We start from the raw sequence: 18,079 nt of genomic DNA, 5'->3' as shown, positions 1-18,079 counted from the left end.
TATTGTTTTTTCTCTGTTTTTTTGTTTTTTGTTTTGTTTGGAAAAAGTCTGACATTTACATTGTTGTTATTTAAATCTGTACATTTCAAGAACCTCCAATTTTATAAGGTTGTGTAAAATTTTAATAGTAATTATATGCATGGAGAAGCACCTCTTAAATGTGAGAGAACATGAAGACAATCCTGTTGGTTTGTATAGTTTTATGAGAAACATTTGCATTTCCTTATAACGTCTACCCATGTATGTAGGTGTGTCTTCCTAATTCTAGATTGTATGAGCTCTGAAGCCGTAAATTGTTTCTGGAACAGAATCTGACTGCTGCACTGCATTGAATTTGCATCTCAAAAAGGTTAGATATGTTAGCAGTTTGTTTAATACCAGATATCAGGTTAGCTGTCTGGACAATGGAGAGATAATATCAGTTAAGTAAATGTTCATTGTTTTTATTTGTTTAATTCAATGTTTGTAATTTAGCATTTGTGACACCAGATACATTGCATCTTTTTGGATCTACCTTTTGAACACCCCTGATATAGATGGCATGCAAGTGCCTGTCTTTTTTTTCTCTAAATTGATTATATCAGTCTCTACTACAAATGGCTTTTGCATAGCAGAATTGTTTGATGCAGAAAATCAATAGCTTTTGAAGAAAACTAGGGGTAAAACAGCAATTCCTCTATAGAAAGTTGTTCATGAATACCTAAAAAAAAAATCTCATGATATACATTTATCACATTTTACATTTATTTATATGCTTTGCATTTTTGTGACATTTAAAGAGATTGAATAGTATCTGTTATCTTGCTATAAGTCAGACATGACCATTACTATAGAAATTAAGCAATATTTATAACACTAATAGATGAATGAAACTAATCAAATGTGGCACCTGATGACGTGGTACAAATGTTGCTTCCTACAAATTATTTCACACTATAAAAAATGGCTGCATGTGGACACAAGTAAAAGCCTGCCCCGGGAAAGATAACTGGGGTTAAAGGGACACTGTAGTCACCAAAACAACTTTAGCTTAATGAAGCATTTTGGGTGTATAGATCATGAAGTCTCACAAGGGCCAGTGCAAGTATTTTTGTCCACACAGACGAAGACACATACAGCTGTGTATCTACTAGCTCCCCTTTTTTTCCATCTTACCCATCTTGTTGCCCATTTTGTTCATCTTGCCACCTTTCTGTGTCTCTTTTCCTTTTTTGCATATTGTATCCCTGTTTGTTATTTATTATTTTGTGGCCTCTTAATTCCCTTGTGTCTTTTATCCCTGTACTTAATGTCTTTCCCCCTTTAATGTATCTTATCTATTTTGCTCCTTTTGTCTCTTACCTACCTTTGTGAACCTCCCCCCCCCTTTGATTTTCCTACTCCTTTCTGTAGCATGTCATATATATATATATATATATATATATATATATATATATATGTAATCTTTTTTTAAATGGAAAAAAATCAATATACAGGAATGGAAACACTCTTTGACACACACTATCACTCACTTACCAACACTCACTCCCATTGACAACGTTTTACTATATCTATATATAGGCATAAACAAACAGACTGGGTCATAGACACACACATATTGGCTCACACATATTTGCAGACACACAAAGAACACACACAAACAGACTGACTCACATACACCATCAAACTCACACACACACATTGGCGCTTACACACACACTCACACACTGGCTCTTACACACAAAGTTTATTTGGAAACGGGGCTACTTATTGCCACAAGTACCAAGTGTGACGTGTGTGTTTTTGACTGAATGTAGTTTTGTATGTGGCATGAGTTTGGTTGTAGTCTGAATTGTGTTGAGATACTGTGGAAAGATGTGCGTGGGATTGACTGTGTATGCGGTTGGCTCAGTGTGATCAGAGTGTGTGGGAGTTTCTTGAATGTAATATGTGTGTGATGACATGGATGTGGGGATGCTGTGGGAGAATGTACACTTTTTGTTAGTTATTTAATATAATAATAATAATAATAATAATAATAATAAATATTTAACCCCTCCTACTTACCTTTCTAAGAGAGGGGGACTATTACCTGATGGTCTCACAGGGCTGTGATCTATGGTGGTCCAGCGTATGCTCTTATAGAATTACTGCAAGTCCAGTAAGAGAGCATGTGGCCTTCACCTCCTGCAGGTGCAGACCACAGCAAACCATATTCTGTGTGGCGTTCATCGAAGTTATTTAGTGTGTTGCCAAGGTAACCCATTAGCATTAATTGTCTCATTTACTGAGCACCCGAAACACAGTGGAGCATTTATAGTGGTCATGACCCACCAGAGGTGCATACCATATGCTTTGTAGTGGTATTTTTAATAGTGATTTTGCAGGTGCACTTATTTTGATTGGGCAACAGTTACAGTTTTATTTTTGAGTGTAAGTCTAGGACCCAGGGGTTTCAGATCTTGAAATTCAATAATCTACTGAGTGTTGTGACACTAAAGTCCCCTAGCTGGATCCTGGCAGGGTTGCTGAGATTGAGTGCTTGACTAAATGCAGGCCTGTAATTACATAGTTACATAGCTGAAAAGAGACTTGCGTCCATCAAGTTCAGCCTTCCTCACATATGTTTTTTGCTGTTGATCCTAATTGGTCAGTTAGCGCTGGTCCTTTGCGATGATTAGTTTATTAAGCTGTCAGTTATGTCCTGCAGTGCCCTGAACATTGGGATCAGAAACATAAATGTAGGATTAGTTAGGTATCAATGGATATGATACAGTGTAACAAGACACACACAGCAACCTCCCTTTATACATAACATATATGCATCACCCCACATTTTTCAAGTATCTTTTTTTTTAAATGCTTCACTTTCAAAGCCTGCTGAATGCACATTCATTTTTCTTTAAGCGATTGTGTTGATGAATTTGTGTGCAGCTTAAAAATAATAATAATAAAGTGGGTCAATCCAGTGTGGGTGGACAGTATGGGTGTATGAGAACAACTGTACAACAATGCTATAGTCATACACTTTACATATTATGCAAAGAAGTAGCTAAATCCACTTTGATTTGTTTTAACATGAATATTCAAATGTAAATTTATTTGAACTACGTCTATGGTATCTACTAAATCTCAAGCAATGAAATGACAAGTGCAGTGAAACATGTCAGAGGAGCAGAGAAGCATGCTAGTGTTTGTGATGGTGACCTACATTATTATGGCAGCTACTATCAATAGAAGACCCTGTCAAGGAATTTGCTCAGTGCTATGTTGGTCAATACTCTGCGTGAGTTGGCTGCATTGGGTAAATTACCAATTTACATTAGACCTGTGCACAAATGCTTTCATCTGCGTTGAACGAATCAAATACCTGTCAATTTATGGATAGATGAATCAATTTGTTCATGAATCACCAAACAAATTGATTTGTTCCTCCACATATTGACAGATATTTTATTCATTCAACGAATGAAAAGGATTTGTGCAGAAGCCTATTTTACACATGCATTGTACTAAGAAAGGAATACTCCAAGCAACGTGATCACTTCAATATCCAAATACTTATTTTATGCTAGAAATAGAATAGAAGAACAGGTAATATTTTATTTGTTGGTACTGGACCAACAAATGAAGACATGTCTGATGTTTAAAATATGTGTTGCGTGTTATACAAAAATATAACATTATGAAATGAGTTACGTAGTTACATAGTAATCTAGGTTAAAGAAAGACTTAAGTCCATCAAGCTAAGTCTTTAAAATCAATTCCTTTATGCTGTTAATCGAAAAGAAGGCAATCTCCCCACCCCCAAATTGCAGCAATTTTCAATTATGCCACAAAAAAGGAAAACATCCTCCAAACTCCATAATGGCAATTGGATTTCTACTTGGATCAGCAGCCTGTTCACAAACATTAATTATATGCTTGAATATTCTGTCTTTGCAAAAATTATCCAAGCCTTTTTAAAATATCTATAGGAAATGTTGACACCCTATTTAGATAGTGAATTACACATCTTGTATGTTCTTATTGTAATGATCTCTTTCCTCTGGTGTATGCGAAAATGCCTTTCTTGTAGTCTCAATGAGTGACCGCTTGTTTGTTGTATATTCCTGTTAATGAACAGATTATCGCATATTCAATGCTTTCCTATGAGGATTTCGGCGACGCTGGAGGTCCTCACATAGCGTGAGGATGTCCAGCATCATATAACACACTTTTCGTGTTCTAAGAACACGGAAGTCCCTCTAGTGGCTGTATGGTAGGCAGCCACTAGAGGAGGACTTAACCCAGCAAGGTAATTATTGTAGTTTATGAAAACTGCAACAATTACATTTGCAGGGTTAACTGGAAGTGGGAGTTGGCACCAATGGGCAGAAGTGATCTGGGTGCCTTGAGTGTCCCTTTAATGTTATCCCTAACTCAACACAATTTAATGTATAAGGGGTTTGTGGTTTCCCTATTCCGAAATGCATTACTTTACATTTATCTGTACTGAATCTAATCTGCTACTTGCCTGTCTAGTCCCCCAATTTACCCAAATTCATCTGTAATGAAGTTATATCATGTTCAGATGGTATTATCTGACCTAGTTATGTGTCATCTGCAAACATTGACAAATGGCTTTATACGTTCACTTCAAGATGATTTATGAGTGGGCCATTGGACAGAACCCTGGGGCACTCCACTTACCATTTTTGCCCAATCTTGGAAAAAAATAGGTTTACAACTACTCTCTGCACTCTATCGTTTAAGCTTGTGTTTTATCCATAAGAGTATATTCAGGTTGTCCATACAACCAAGGGATTTAAAGTCATTGCATTTGAAAAATAATGTGCAGGGTATACACAATAGTGAAATTCAAACATCTTTATTTAGACTCATTTAAAAATCATCAGTTGCCTATAACAAAAACATTAAGATAGTACCCACTAAGTGTATTCAGAAATCTTAAAGCATTAAACTATACAGAAATAAACAACAAGTAATAGGAACATGATTTTTTTTTTATATTCTTTATTTTTGAGTGCAAAAGAGATAACACGCATAGGGTACCCCAAAGGCAATCCACATGCTTTTACGTAACATTTTTCAGCATTCAGGAGTATGTTAGTACTTGCACATTTTTATGGTTTTTATGGTTAGTCCGCATTTATACTAGTTTAGTCACAAGATTTTGTGAGTGCAGAGTTTAACAGACAAGCTTACAGTGACTTTACACATGGGAGTATACAAGAGTAGGCATAATAAGGTTGAGAAATACTGCACTGTTTATAATAACAAAAAATGAAATGATAGGATAAGATAAAGTGTAGATTTGTCATGGAAGAGAGAGTAACATAAATCAATCAGCAGGCTGCTCTAGCTGACAATATGAGTATGTTAACACCACCGGGTAGATAACAGTGTGAGAGAGATCGTGAGGCAAATAACATTAAAGCATAAGGCACACATTTTAGAAAGAGCTCTTAATCAATAGAAGTTAACACAGAACATGCGTGAGGTGTCCCTGTGGTAGAGCAAATTTTGTCAGAGTCTCGTCAGGACTGCCATATGACCCCTCCACCAGACTGCTGTACCGAATCTGTTTACCAACATACTGCATTAGGTGGGGTATGTCTTCTTTCTGAGTTACTTCGCAACTCCAGCTCCGGGCCTTAATGAGGGCTTGTGCTTTGTGTCCATTGACCTGCCTTTTCCAAGAGGCTAAATCTTGAGCCCACTGGATCTCTGTGGCTCGGTTTCTCCCAGGGGTATATGGTTGGCTGCCTGAATGTCCCTCCTTGCGGGCCCTCAGCTCAGAAATCAAGTGAGGAGCTGGGTTCGCTGGTGTGATCGTTAGTGGGCAAGAGATGTGAGTGCCTGTCAGGCTTCAGCCCCCAACAGAGGTTGATGGTCTGCTACGGTTTAGAGCTGTAGTGGGTCCGTTGGCTTAGCAGGGTTGTGAAAAGTGCACTCATGACTTCGCTTCAAGTTGCTACCTCCAGGCTAGACTGCCCAGCCGATGCTCCGCTTTTACCGCCTCTGTTCTTCAGCTTATAGTAGGCGCGGCGGCCGTCTTGTGTTTTGCCATGCGGTCTCAGGATTATCTTTCCACCGCACATATGCCTTAAATGCTCGCTGCGTCTCCGGTGGGGTCCGGGATAACCCCCCCGGCCCACAGGGGGGGAGTACAGGGCCCTCGTTAGGCGCGTGGGGGGTCCCGCCGGACTAAGCCCAGGGGATCGGCCGTTTCCCCCGCCAGAGCCTCACAGCAGGCCGCAATCCCACTCGCCGATCGGTTGGCATCGCCAGCAGGACGGGAGCTGGCTGTTTCACTAAGGTAGTCGTTCGGATCTCCTCTACTGTCCTGCCTTAGCTGGATGTTTGTCAGGTAAGAAAATTTGATTTTAATGCTGCTTATGCAGGATTCGTCAGGGAGCCGAGGTGCTCCACGTCCGTCCAGCTTGGCGGTCAGGCCCCGCCCCCCAGGAACATGATTTTTCATCTAAACAGACTAATTTCAGTTTTAAAAATAATCTTTTGTGTGGAATGGTTCAAATGCCTTAGCAAAATCCACTGAGACACCATGATCCATATTTTGTGAAAAAGAAGTTCCTGTACCGCGGTCCGTGCCGCCAGGCCACGCTACATTGAGTGACCGGCAGGAAGGAGCGCTGTGGGCTTCCCTCCTGCCGGTCACTGAAATCTGTCACCCACCCAGGTCAGTGCGCCCTAGGTGACTGCCTTAGTCGCCTATAGGATGCACCGGCCCTGGGTAGAGCAATGGGAGGTGAGTATGGCAGTGACAGAATTGGGGGAGTTATTGTAAGTGTGGCAGAGTGAAGGGGGTGACAGTGTGTGTCTGGGAGTGACAGACACACAGGTGCATACACTGACCCTTGTGCATACACTGACCCTCATGCAGATAAACAGACAAACACACTGACATACATGCAGGTACACACAATATAACACATACAGATACATATACGGACACACTTGCTGATACACAGACACACATACAGATAAAGACGCACAGATACACACACTGACACACATTCAAATACACAGACACACAAACACACATACAGATACACAGACACACATGCAGATACATAGACATACTTAATGTCAAAAATTCAGATACACAGAATGACACTTGTACAGATACAAACAGTGACACACATAAAGGTACATAGGGGCACACACTGACACACATCTGTACAGACACACATGCAGACAAACAGGCACACATGCAGACAGACACACATACAGATACATAGGGGCACACACAGACACACATCTATACAGACACACATGCAGACAAACAGACACACATGCAGACAAACATACAGATACACATACAGACACAGATTCACGTACAGACACATATATATATACACACACAGAAAAAGACACACATACATACACAAATACACATACATGCAAAATGTAAAAAATAGTTTTATCCCATCACCCTCTGGTTTCCTACCTTTTGGATGCAGGAGGGTGACTTCCCCATAGTCCAGTGGCTGGCTTAGGCTGATGGGATAAAACTATTTTTAAAAAGTGCTATGCCAATAAACAATATAAAAAAATAAATATATTTTTGGAACAAACAACAAATAAGTCAATGTAATAGTCTTTACAAATAAAAGTCTCTTGATAATAGATATTTTAGTCTTAAGTACAGAAAGGACTTTTCTTTGGGTAGGGCAGCTGTCTTTATTTTCTTGTTGATGTATATAGAAAGACAAAAGCAAAAAGAGCAGAAATAGTGTTATACGTCAAATCTAGTTTTGTGATAAAAAAAATTACAGTATCAAACTCACATTTTATAGAGCCAGCTCTAGCGTGCTCTAGAGCTGGCTCTAATGTGTATAGCAAGCGGTGGTATAATCCCCACTCATAAGATATATTGGAGGTGTCCATTTGCTTCACGATGACAGGAACTCAGGGAGAAATAGATAAGGCGACAGATAGTGCTCTCAATAAAACAAGTGTATATTGTAAAAATTGTTAAAATATACTCACAAATATAGAGCAGACTAACTGCTCTATAATGACAGTGTAGGTGGTTTGATCCCCACCTAGGATTGCTTTGGAGTAGAGATAAAATATGCCAGGAAGTATTAAAACAGTATTAAAACTAAAAAAGACAATTGGCAAACGAAAAACAAGTGTAGTGACCAAAATCCTTTAATAATTAAAATACAAAGTAGTAACATCCATTAACGCATTTTCACCAGTATGGCTTTTTCAAATGGAGGAAAAACATACACCTGGCTAGAGAGGGTTTATATAGAGTTTCTACTCTAACTCCTTCCCCTCCCCTCCCCACCCCTCCTCCTCCCATGCAGCACTCTCCTCCTCGTCCTGACCTTCCTCTCAGCTCTGACATCATCACAGGGGGCCCGGTCGCACTATTAAAGCTCTGCAGCGCTGACCGGGCCCTCTGGAAATACATTTCATCGGGTGGCCCTAACAGCATGGACCACCCGTTGGACCCCTGAACAAGCGGCCCCGGCGGTTGTTCCACATGGGCTGGGATTGCAACACATGGCCAGCGGGCACCCTGGTCGCAGGGAGAGGCCAGACCCCCTGGAGTGACAGGCCCAGTTGCAGCTGCGACCCTTGCAACCGCGGTAGGTCAATCACTGGTTTCTGTCGTTTTTTAACGATGTTTAGATATAGACACTACATCTGCTTTTCTCCAATCCTCTCGTACAACTCCTGAAAAAAGTATTTTAAAGAGAGTTTGTGTCATTGGGTGGTGTCAGACCAAGAGGGTGCATTGCCACAAGCAGGGCCGGCCTTAGGGGTGTGCGAGCTGTGCGGCCGCACAGGGCGCCATGTAGCAGGGGGCGCCGTGCGGCCGCACAGCCGATTTAAAAAAAAAAAAAAAATTATTTTTTTTTTTTTACATTTGCAGCGGGGGCGGAGCTTACCGTGCGGCGGGGGCGGAGCTAAAAGCGCCGGAAAACTGCTGCAGGGGAAGCAGGAAGGAGTCCCTGCTTCCCCACCAGTCACCAGGAGCTGCACTGCCTCCACAATTAACTCCACAGGTAACTGTGTGATTGTCATGTGAGTGTGACTCTCTGCCTATGTGTATGACTGTCTGCCTCTGTGTGTGTGTGTGTGTGTGTGTGTGTTACTGTCTGTGTGTGTGTGTGTGTGTATGACTGTCTGCCTCTGTGTGTCTGTGTGTATGACTGTCTGCCTCTGTGTGTGTGTCTGTGTGTATGACTATCTGCCTGTGTGTGTCTGTGTGTGTGTGTGTGTGTGTGTGTATGACTGTCTGCGTGTGTGTGTGTGTGTATAACTGTCTGCCTCTGTGTGTATTACTGTCTGCCTCTGTGTGTTTGTCTGTGTGTATTACTGTCTGCCTCTGTGTGTGTGACTATCTGCCTGTGTGTTTGTCTGTGTGTGTGTGTATATGACTGTCTGCGTGTGTGTGTGTGTATGACTGTCTGCGTGTGTGTGTATATGACTGTCTGCCACTGTGTGTCTGTGTGTATTACTGTCTGCCACTGTGTGTCTGTGTGTATTACTGTATGCCTCTGTGTGTTTGTCTGTGTGTATTACTGTCTGCCTCTGTGTCTGTGACTGTGTATGACTGCCTCTGTGTGTATGACTGCCTCTGTGTGTATGACTGTCTGCCTCTGTGTGTATGACTGTCTGCCTCTGTGTGTATGACTGTCTGCCTCTGTGTGTATGACTGTCTGCCTGTGTGTCTGTGTGTGTCTGTGTGTATGACTGTCTGCGTGTGTGTGTGTGTGTGTGTTTGACTGTCTGCCTGTGCGTGTGTGTATGACTGTCTGCTTGTGCGTGTGTGGATGTCTTCCTGTGTGTGTATGGCCGTCTGACTGTGTGTGTGTCACATACAACCAATACACGCATATCACACACTGTTAATATACCCATTACAAATATCACACATAGCATACATGTCACACACAGTCATCACACGTACTATTACATACACAGACAACACAAACATAACGGCATACATGGATGACGGGGGGGGGGGGGGGGGGCTGTGAAGATTTTTCGCACAGGGCGTCTAAATGCCTAAGGCCGGCCCTGGCCACAAGGCTATGGGAACGCCACCAAGGTATACTCACACAAGCAGCAGCTGGGTCTGCAGAATTACAGATGCCAGCTGCTGTGCACCAATGCCTTTTATAGGCTTTCGAATTCTTTCGTCAATTGATCATTGACGATCGAGAATGTGTGTGCATCGTCATGCCGATGTCACGCATGTTCCAGCGCCACAAGACCTCTATGGGCAGATCAGAGCTTATATTTATATAAACTCAATTTAGCTAGTTTTCATTGCCCTGTCAAGGTTTCCAGTTCGGTTAATCAAGAGCGTGTTATTTTTTTTTGTGTGTATTTTGACTTCGTCTTGTTATTTGACTTTTATGACTTCTGTATCCCTTGACTTTCCGATCGTTTATGTTTGCCTGACCTCGGTCTGTTCTGTGCTAATCTTTATTAACCACTTATTAACCCCTTAAGGATGGCAGGCACTCTCTGCCATCCTTTTTAGGGTGGCTCTAAACGCTGGCGGATGTCATAGAATGTCCACACCATCCTTATTACTTACCCGATCGCTGATGTTCCCCCGCCGGCGATCGGCGATGCTCCCAGTCTGGGGGGACTGCCTGACAGCCCTGACAGTCCCCTTGGCAACTTAGGTCCCTGCGGGCAATATAATCGCTCTGAAAGAGTGGTCATATGGCCACAATAGGCATCCATGTATCTGTGCAAGGATTTTTGCCGCCCCCCCATGTGACATCACAATGCCCCACCCATATGATCTGCCATGTTAACTAACGCCAGTGCTGCAGTGCCGCCGTGTTTACATTAAAAGGCCTGCAGGGACAGGCTATAGACACCAGAACCACTACATTAAGCTGCAGTGGTTCTGGGGACTATAGTGTTTGTTTAATGTGAGGTAAATTAGAGATTTTTGTATGGAGTAAGTGTGAGTGAATGAATGGGTGTGTTTGTATGTAGTGTTGGCATTTTAATGCAGGCATGCTTTTGTGTGTAGTGTTGGCGAGATGCAGTGGTGTGGTTATATATAATGGTGATGTTTTAATACAGAGGTGTGTTTGTATGTAGTGTTTGCACTGGAATGCGTTGTGTGTAGTGTTGGCAAGATGCTGAGATGTGGGATTGCCATATTTAAGGACACCAAATAAGGGAGCTATCTGCTAAACAGCACCCTAATTTGGTATCTTTACATATGGAATCTCACATAAGGGCACCAATTTAGGGAATTCTCTACTAAATAGCTAAAAGATCAAAATTTAAAAAGCCTTTTTCTTAATTTTAATCTTTAGGTTGTTTAGTAGATAACTCACTTATTTGTTATCCTTATGTGGGATTGACATATTTAAGGACACCAAATTAGGGAGCTATCTACTAAACATATACACAACCACAGATATACAAACGCATTTAGTTATTAAGAGGTCCAACCAACCTCCCTACCTTACTCTGGGAGTGACAAGCGGTTGCTGCTGGGCTGGGATCTCTGTTCTCTTCCTTCACAGCTCACTTGCACGACCAGTAGTGATGCCGATGCCAGAATGACGTCATACCCCGGCTGCCGGCTTACTGCAGGGCGTACACAAACTCCTAAAAGGTCCGTAAACATGTTTAATCTCACTGCCTTCCAGTATATATCTGTCTGGGGGAATGTGACAACGTGGATGTATATGTAAGTGGGTGAGTATTACTATCAGGAGAAAGGTATATGGCAGGGTGGGACAGTGTGGTGGATACTATGACAGTGTGTGCCATTGCACACAGTGGATTGAAGGTGACTGCAGGTGAGGTGGTGAGTATATGGTGTTTTATGTCACGGGTGGGAACAATGGGATTGGGTGTTATATGGAAGAGAGGATATTATGTCAAGGCAGGGCCAGGGTGTATGGCAGGGTGTGTATTATGATACAGTGGAGGTATATAGCAGGGAGGGGATTATGGCAGTGTGGGTATTATATGACATGTTAAAGGGGTATATGCCAGGGTGGGAATTATGACCAGGTAGTGGGTTTATAGCAGGGAGGATATTATGACAAGGCAGGGGTGTATATGGCGGGGGTGTATATGGCAGAGAGGGCAGGGGTGTTGAAATAATAATAAAAAAAAAACTACTTGTCCAGGGACTAAAGTGTTTGCCCAATCTACTTGTCTGCCGTGACAATCTACTTGTCCTGATACAAATCTGTATTGATAGTAATTTAGGAGACAGACCTGGTGTAGGGGTGATAGGGATGTAGTATGGGTAAGACACATAGTGTGGGGGTGGGATGTAGTGTGTGTAGGGCAATGTAAGGCACATAGTGTGCTGTGGGATAGGGTTGGCAGAGTGAGGAGGGGACAGGTGGCAGAGCGTAGGAGGGAGGGGCTGACAGAGCGTGGGAGGGAGTGACAGGTAGCAGAGTGAGGGAAAGAGGGGTTGACTGGTGACTGAGGGAGGGGGTGACAGGGTGACTGAGGGAGGGGGTGACTGGTGACAGAGTGACTGAGGGGGGGTGACTGAGGGAGGGGGTGACTGGTGACAGGGGGGGGTGACTGGGGGGGTGACTGGTGACAGAGTGACGGGGTGACAGGGTGACTGAGGGAGGGGGTGACTGGTGACAGGGTGACTGGGGAGGGGGTGACTGGTGTCAGAGTGACTGAGGGGGGTGACAGGGTGACTGAGGGGGTGACAGGGTGACTGAGTGCTGAGGGGGGATGACAGGGTGACTGAGGGGGGGTGACAGGGTGACTGAGGGGGGGTGACAGGGGGACTGAGGGGGGGTGACAGGGGGACTGAGGGGGGTGACAGGGTGACTGAGGGGGGGTGACTGGTGACTGAGGGTGGTGACAGGGTGACTGAGGGAGGGGGTGAGAGGGTGACTGAGGGGAGGTGACAGGGTGACTGAGGGAGGGGGTGAGAGGGTGACTGAGGGAGGGGGTGAGAGGGTGACTGAGGGAGGGGGTGAGAGGGTGACTGAGGGGGGGTGACAGGGTGACTGAGGGAGGGGGTGAGAGGGTGACTGAGGGAGGGGGTGAGAGGGTGACTGAGGGAGGGGGTGAGAGGGTGACTGAGGGAGGGGGTGAGAGGGTGACTGAGGGAGGGGGTGACAGGGTGATTGAGGGGGGTGACAGGGTGACTGAGGAAGGGGGTGACAGGGTGAGGGGGGTGACAGGGTGACTGAGGGGGGGTGACAGGGTGACTGAGTGGGGGGGTGACAGGGTGACTGAGGGAGGGGGTGACAGGGTGACTGAGGGAGGGGGTGAGAGGGTGACTGAGGGAGGGGGTGACAGGGTGATTGAGGGGGGTGACAGGGTGACTGAGGGAGGGGGTGACAGGGTGAGAGGGTGAGGGGGGGTGACAGGGTGACTGATGGGGGGGTGACAGGGTGACTGAGGGAGGGGTGAGAGGGTGAATTTACAAATATTAACTTACCATGATTCAGGGGCTGTCTCTCTCCATCCCAGCTAAGGCAGTGCAGGATGTGCAGGCAGAGTGGCCGCAGTGGAGAAACCTGGCAGAATACACGCTCTGCGCCCCCTGCTGGCACACTCCATAACAGCATCCCTGGTGCTCAGTGATGACTCAGAACACAGGCTGGGAATCCCCTCCCTGTACTCTGACTCACTCACTGAGCGCCTGAGCCGCGAGGGAGAGGACGACCAGCAGGAGGGACAGAGTGTGGCACCCCCCTACTGGATGGCACCCGGGGCGGACCGCCCCCCCGCCCCCCCCTTAGTACGCCACTGCCCCCATGTGACATCACAATGCCCCACCCATATGATCTGCCATGTTAACTAACGCCAGTGCTGCAGTGCCGCCGTGTTTACATTAAAAGGCCTGCAGGGACAGGCTATAGACACCAGAACCACTACATTAAGCTGCAGTGGTTCTGGGGACTATAGTGTTTGTTTAATGTGAGGTAAATTAGAGATTAGTGCCACGAATAATATACTAGATTGCCTACTTACAACCAGATGAGGATGATGATGGGCTCTAGCTGCAGTCTGGCACCACTGGTCTGGTGTAGAACAGGATCTCTGGAGGCTGTTTGTAACTGTGGTCACAAAAATCAATGTTCTGGGAGAACGGGAAGCAGCTCCCTTTTTTGGGGGCCCTTTACACAGCTCAGGGTCCACCTTCATGTTCCACCAATGAGTTTGTTCACAGGGGGTGGAGTGTGTAGGGGATGTCCTGATATGTGTGTAAGGAATGCATTGTGTGAATCTGTGTTTGTATGTGTAAGGGCTGCAAGGTGTGTTTCTGTGTATGTACGGGATGCAGTGTGTGCGTCTGTAAGGGGTGCATTGAGTGTGTGTAAGGAATGCATTGTGTGTTTATGTGTGTGTAAGGGTTGCATGATTGTGTGTGTGTGTGTGTGTGTGTGTGTGATGGATGTCAATCTCTTTCTCCCCCCTCCCTCCCTTGTCACTCTCTTTCTCCCCCCTCCCTCCCTTGTCACTCTCTTTCTCCCCCTACCTCCCTTGTCACTCTCTTTCTCCCCCTCCCTTGTCACTCTCTTTCTCCCCCTCCCTCCCTTGTCACTCTCTTTCCCCCCCTCCCTCCCTTGTCACTCTCTCCCCCACCTCCCTTGTCACTCTCTCCCCCACCTCCCTTGTCACTCTCTCCCCCACCTCCCTTGTCACTCTCTTTCTCCCCCCTCCCTCCCCACTCTTTTTCTCCCCCCTCCCTCCCTCCCCACTCTCTTTCTCCCCCCTCCCTCCCTCCCCACTCTCTTTCTCCCCCCTCCCTCCCTCCCCACTCTCTTTCTCCCCCCTCCCTCCCTTGTCACTCACTTTCTCCCCCCTCCCTCCCTTGTCACTCTCTTTCTCCCCTCCCTCCCTTGTCACTCTCTTTCCCCCCTCCCTCCCTTGTCACTCTCTTTCCCCCATCCCTCCCTTGTCACTCTCTTTCCCCCATCCCTCCCTTGTCACTCTCTTTCCCCCATCCCTCCCTTGTCACTCTCTTTCTCCCCCTCCCTCCCTCCCCACTCTCTTTCTCCCTCCTCCCTCCTCCCATCTCTCTTTCTCCCCCTCCCTCCTCCCCACTCTCTTTCTCCCCCTCCCTCCCCACTCTCTTTCTCCCCCTCCCTCCCCACTCTCTTTCTCCCTCCTCCCCACTCTCTTTCTCCCCCACCTCTATTGTAGCATGGCCGAGCTCTGTATGGTCCACGGGTACAGGAATCTTTTGTTTCCTGTACCCGGCCGGACTAACAGGAAGTGCACACTCAGTATGCACTTCCTGTTAGTCCGGCCGGGTACAGGAGACAGATGCTCCCTGTACCCGCGGACCATACAGCGCTCGGCCACGCTACAGTGAGGGAGTGACAGGAGGGAGCGCTGAGCGCTTCCCTCCTGTCAGCCCCTCTCCTCATGCGGCGCCCGGGCGGTGCGCCCTCATGGACGCACCAGCCCGGACAAAGCTGCAGCTGCCTGAGGCTCTCTACAGAGCGCTCGGGCGGCTGCAGCATGAGGGGGGCTGGCGCCCCTGGCGGCGCCCCTTCCCAATGGGCGCCCTAGGCGGCTGCCTAGTCCGCCTAACAGGTAGCGCCGCCCCTGCCTGCAGGGGGACTGCCTGGACTGTCAGGCAGTCTCCCTGCTGCTGTAAAATAAAATAAAACTATATTAGTAAACAAAATAAAAAAATAATATATGTATATTTATATATGAGATCTATCTCATTATCTATATGTAATATGTATATATATATATCTTATGTAAATAATGTCATACTAAATACACACTTATATAATATATATATATATATATATATATAAATATATATATATATATATATATATAATAACTATATACACTGTATATATATATATATATATATATGTTAAAAGGCCTGAACTTGTGGAGGCCTGAATTTGTGGGAGGAGTAAGTCCCCTACTTAAACTCCCAGCCCCTACTCACCTCTGCCTTTCAGCTGATTGTTTTGTCCCCATAGCAACCAGCACTTCCTGTCCAGCTTCCCTCCAGAATTTTTTCCTGTTTCCAGCAGTCAGACGTCCTGACCAGTCCTCCGTCCGTTTGAGGCCTTCCACTCGGTTCCCGGTCAAGGTACCCGGTTTCCGGTCACGAGACCGGCACGTTCACGTAAGTTAGGCGTAGGAAATAGCGCCCCGCTATTTCCCGCCGTTCGGGCCTAAAAACGTAGGGGTAGGCTCCCTCTATCATATTCGTACAAATACACGCTTTTTTAACCGATTTCAGTGTTCACGCCAAAACAGACGAACGCTCGGCACTTTATCACTGCTTTTACATATTCGTACGGAAACTACCGAATCTATTATTATTTATATACACAGTAATATTATTACGGGCATTCTCTTATTTCCGTTTGGTCACCCAGGACCAATCTATTTCGTACGATTAAAACACAAACACCTTGCTCTAAATCCATATTCGGCTAGTTCTTATTCAAATAGGCTACAGTATGCACTAAGTTCTATTTCACGAATTCTACTTTTCTTTACGTATATTCCCTGTTCGGTCATATTGCTACCGATACCTTTTTTGTCAGTTTGGGGATATAATTAGCTTGTTTAAAAATCTGCCTTGTGATTTTCTTTCTATGTTAACCAGTTAATTTGTTTTACTACTTTTTAAAATATCCACGTCTATCATAAATGTACGGTTTCTATACACTGTGGCAGGATGGCCAGGCTCGTCACAAACTTCAAATGCAACAGTCAGGATAAAATAGTACTGCAGTTTATTGTCACTTTCCACAATATATACAAGGTTGTGCTCTCCCACAAAATAAAACAAAAAGAAAATAAATCCTACTCCAACTTGGAGACTTACTAAACAACAGTGTTACTAACTATCCAACTGGCCAGCTAATCTAGTTCCCAGTTTTAAACAAAATGAAATACAGCACTTTAAGCAGGTTTCACACAGTACCTTTGTCGCAGGCTTAACTGCCTCCTCTCTCCCAGCTGTTAGACTCTCTGATATCTTCAGAGGCTAACCTTTTAAAACCCTAGTGCTGGTTAATTACATTCACCTGGTATATAACATTCAAGGGGTGACTCCCACCAATTAACCCCATCATGCTGGGAATAGAGCACTCCAATCTATTGCTAACATAGAAAGCCTCTATGACCTTTCCACAACACATATTTACCTATTAAACACTTCATTTTGTCACATATACTAATAAATACTGTTTATAAACACAATATCCGGCACATAAACGTCTGTACTATTCATTTTCCATATAATCACGCTGTCACATATTTTTGGCTTTACAGACTGCATCGGTTTCTCGCTTTTTCTGCGCTAAAGTTGTTTATTTCAAGGTCTTTTATTACAGGAACAGGTATTGTATTTTATCACTTTGCATTATAAAGCCATAGGCCTAAAATGTTTACATATTGGGTTTTATTACTTACCTCCACACCTGTCGTTAACTATGGAATTTTTCTTCGGTTAACCCTTAGCTCCAGTATTATTCTAGAATTCCCCCGGTTCTACACAGTTAAACCGTTTCGCATAACGTAATTTCTTTATGTCAAACCAAGGTATAGTTCACAACTCGTTTGTTACTACACCTCATATAAAACCTATCACGGTCTCAAGTTCATTACTACTTTTCCACAGGCTTACGCCCACGGTACGTTAAGTCTTTACTATTATTTCTACTCAGACATACGGTCATACAGCCATCAGGCTCCGGAAAACACCAAAACCTGACCCGGTACTCAGCCATACCTTCAGGTACTTACGTCTATACCCAAATACGTCCAATCGTCACCCCAAGGCCTCATCCAGCCTTCTCACAAATATCTATTTCAGCCCAGTCACACACTTAAACCTTCCAGATCCCTCAATGCAGGATCTCACGTTGCGCCCCTAACAAACAACCTACTCCCAATTCAAATCATACGCCACCACGATACGCATAAATACGTCAACATCTGTCTTAAAGCCTCAGGACTCTTCCTCAAGGACCGCATAAGACGAGACTTACCACACTTATTACCACCAGAAGGTTCCAGATACCATTCGCAAGAAGTCAAGGTTAGTATCTACACAACATTCCAGTCCTCTCACCTTATCCTTAAATATACA

The 18,079-nt window shown here is 44.7% G+C and overlaps 1 protein-coding gene across 1 annotated transcript in view; it reads left to right on the top strand.

Moving 5' to 3' along the window:
* Positions 1 to 264: 264 nt before the first annotated feature.
* LOC134585739 (NXPE family member 4-like) overlaps positions 265 to 18,079 on the top strand; it is a 140,805-nt gene continuing 122,990 nt past the window's right edge. Inside the window, exon 1 of the mRNA XM_063441200.1 lies at positions 265 to 349. The gene's annotated coding sequence lies outside the window, so the exon portion shown is untranslated. The remainder of the gene's footprint in view (positions 350 to 18,079) is intronic.

This window comes from Pelobates fuscus, chromosome 2, assembly GCF_036172605.1.
Source record: "Pelobates fuscus isolate aPelFus1 chromosome 2, aPelFus1.pri, whole genome shotgun sequence".
Lineage (NCBI taxonomy): Eukaryota > Metazoa > Chordata > Amphibia > Anura > Pelobatidae > Pelobates > Pelobates fuscus.
This window is presented reverse-complemented; position numbering and strand designations above follow the sequence as displayed.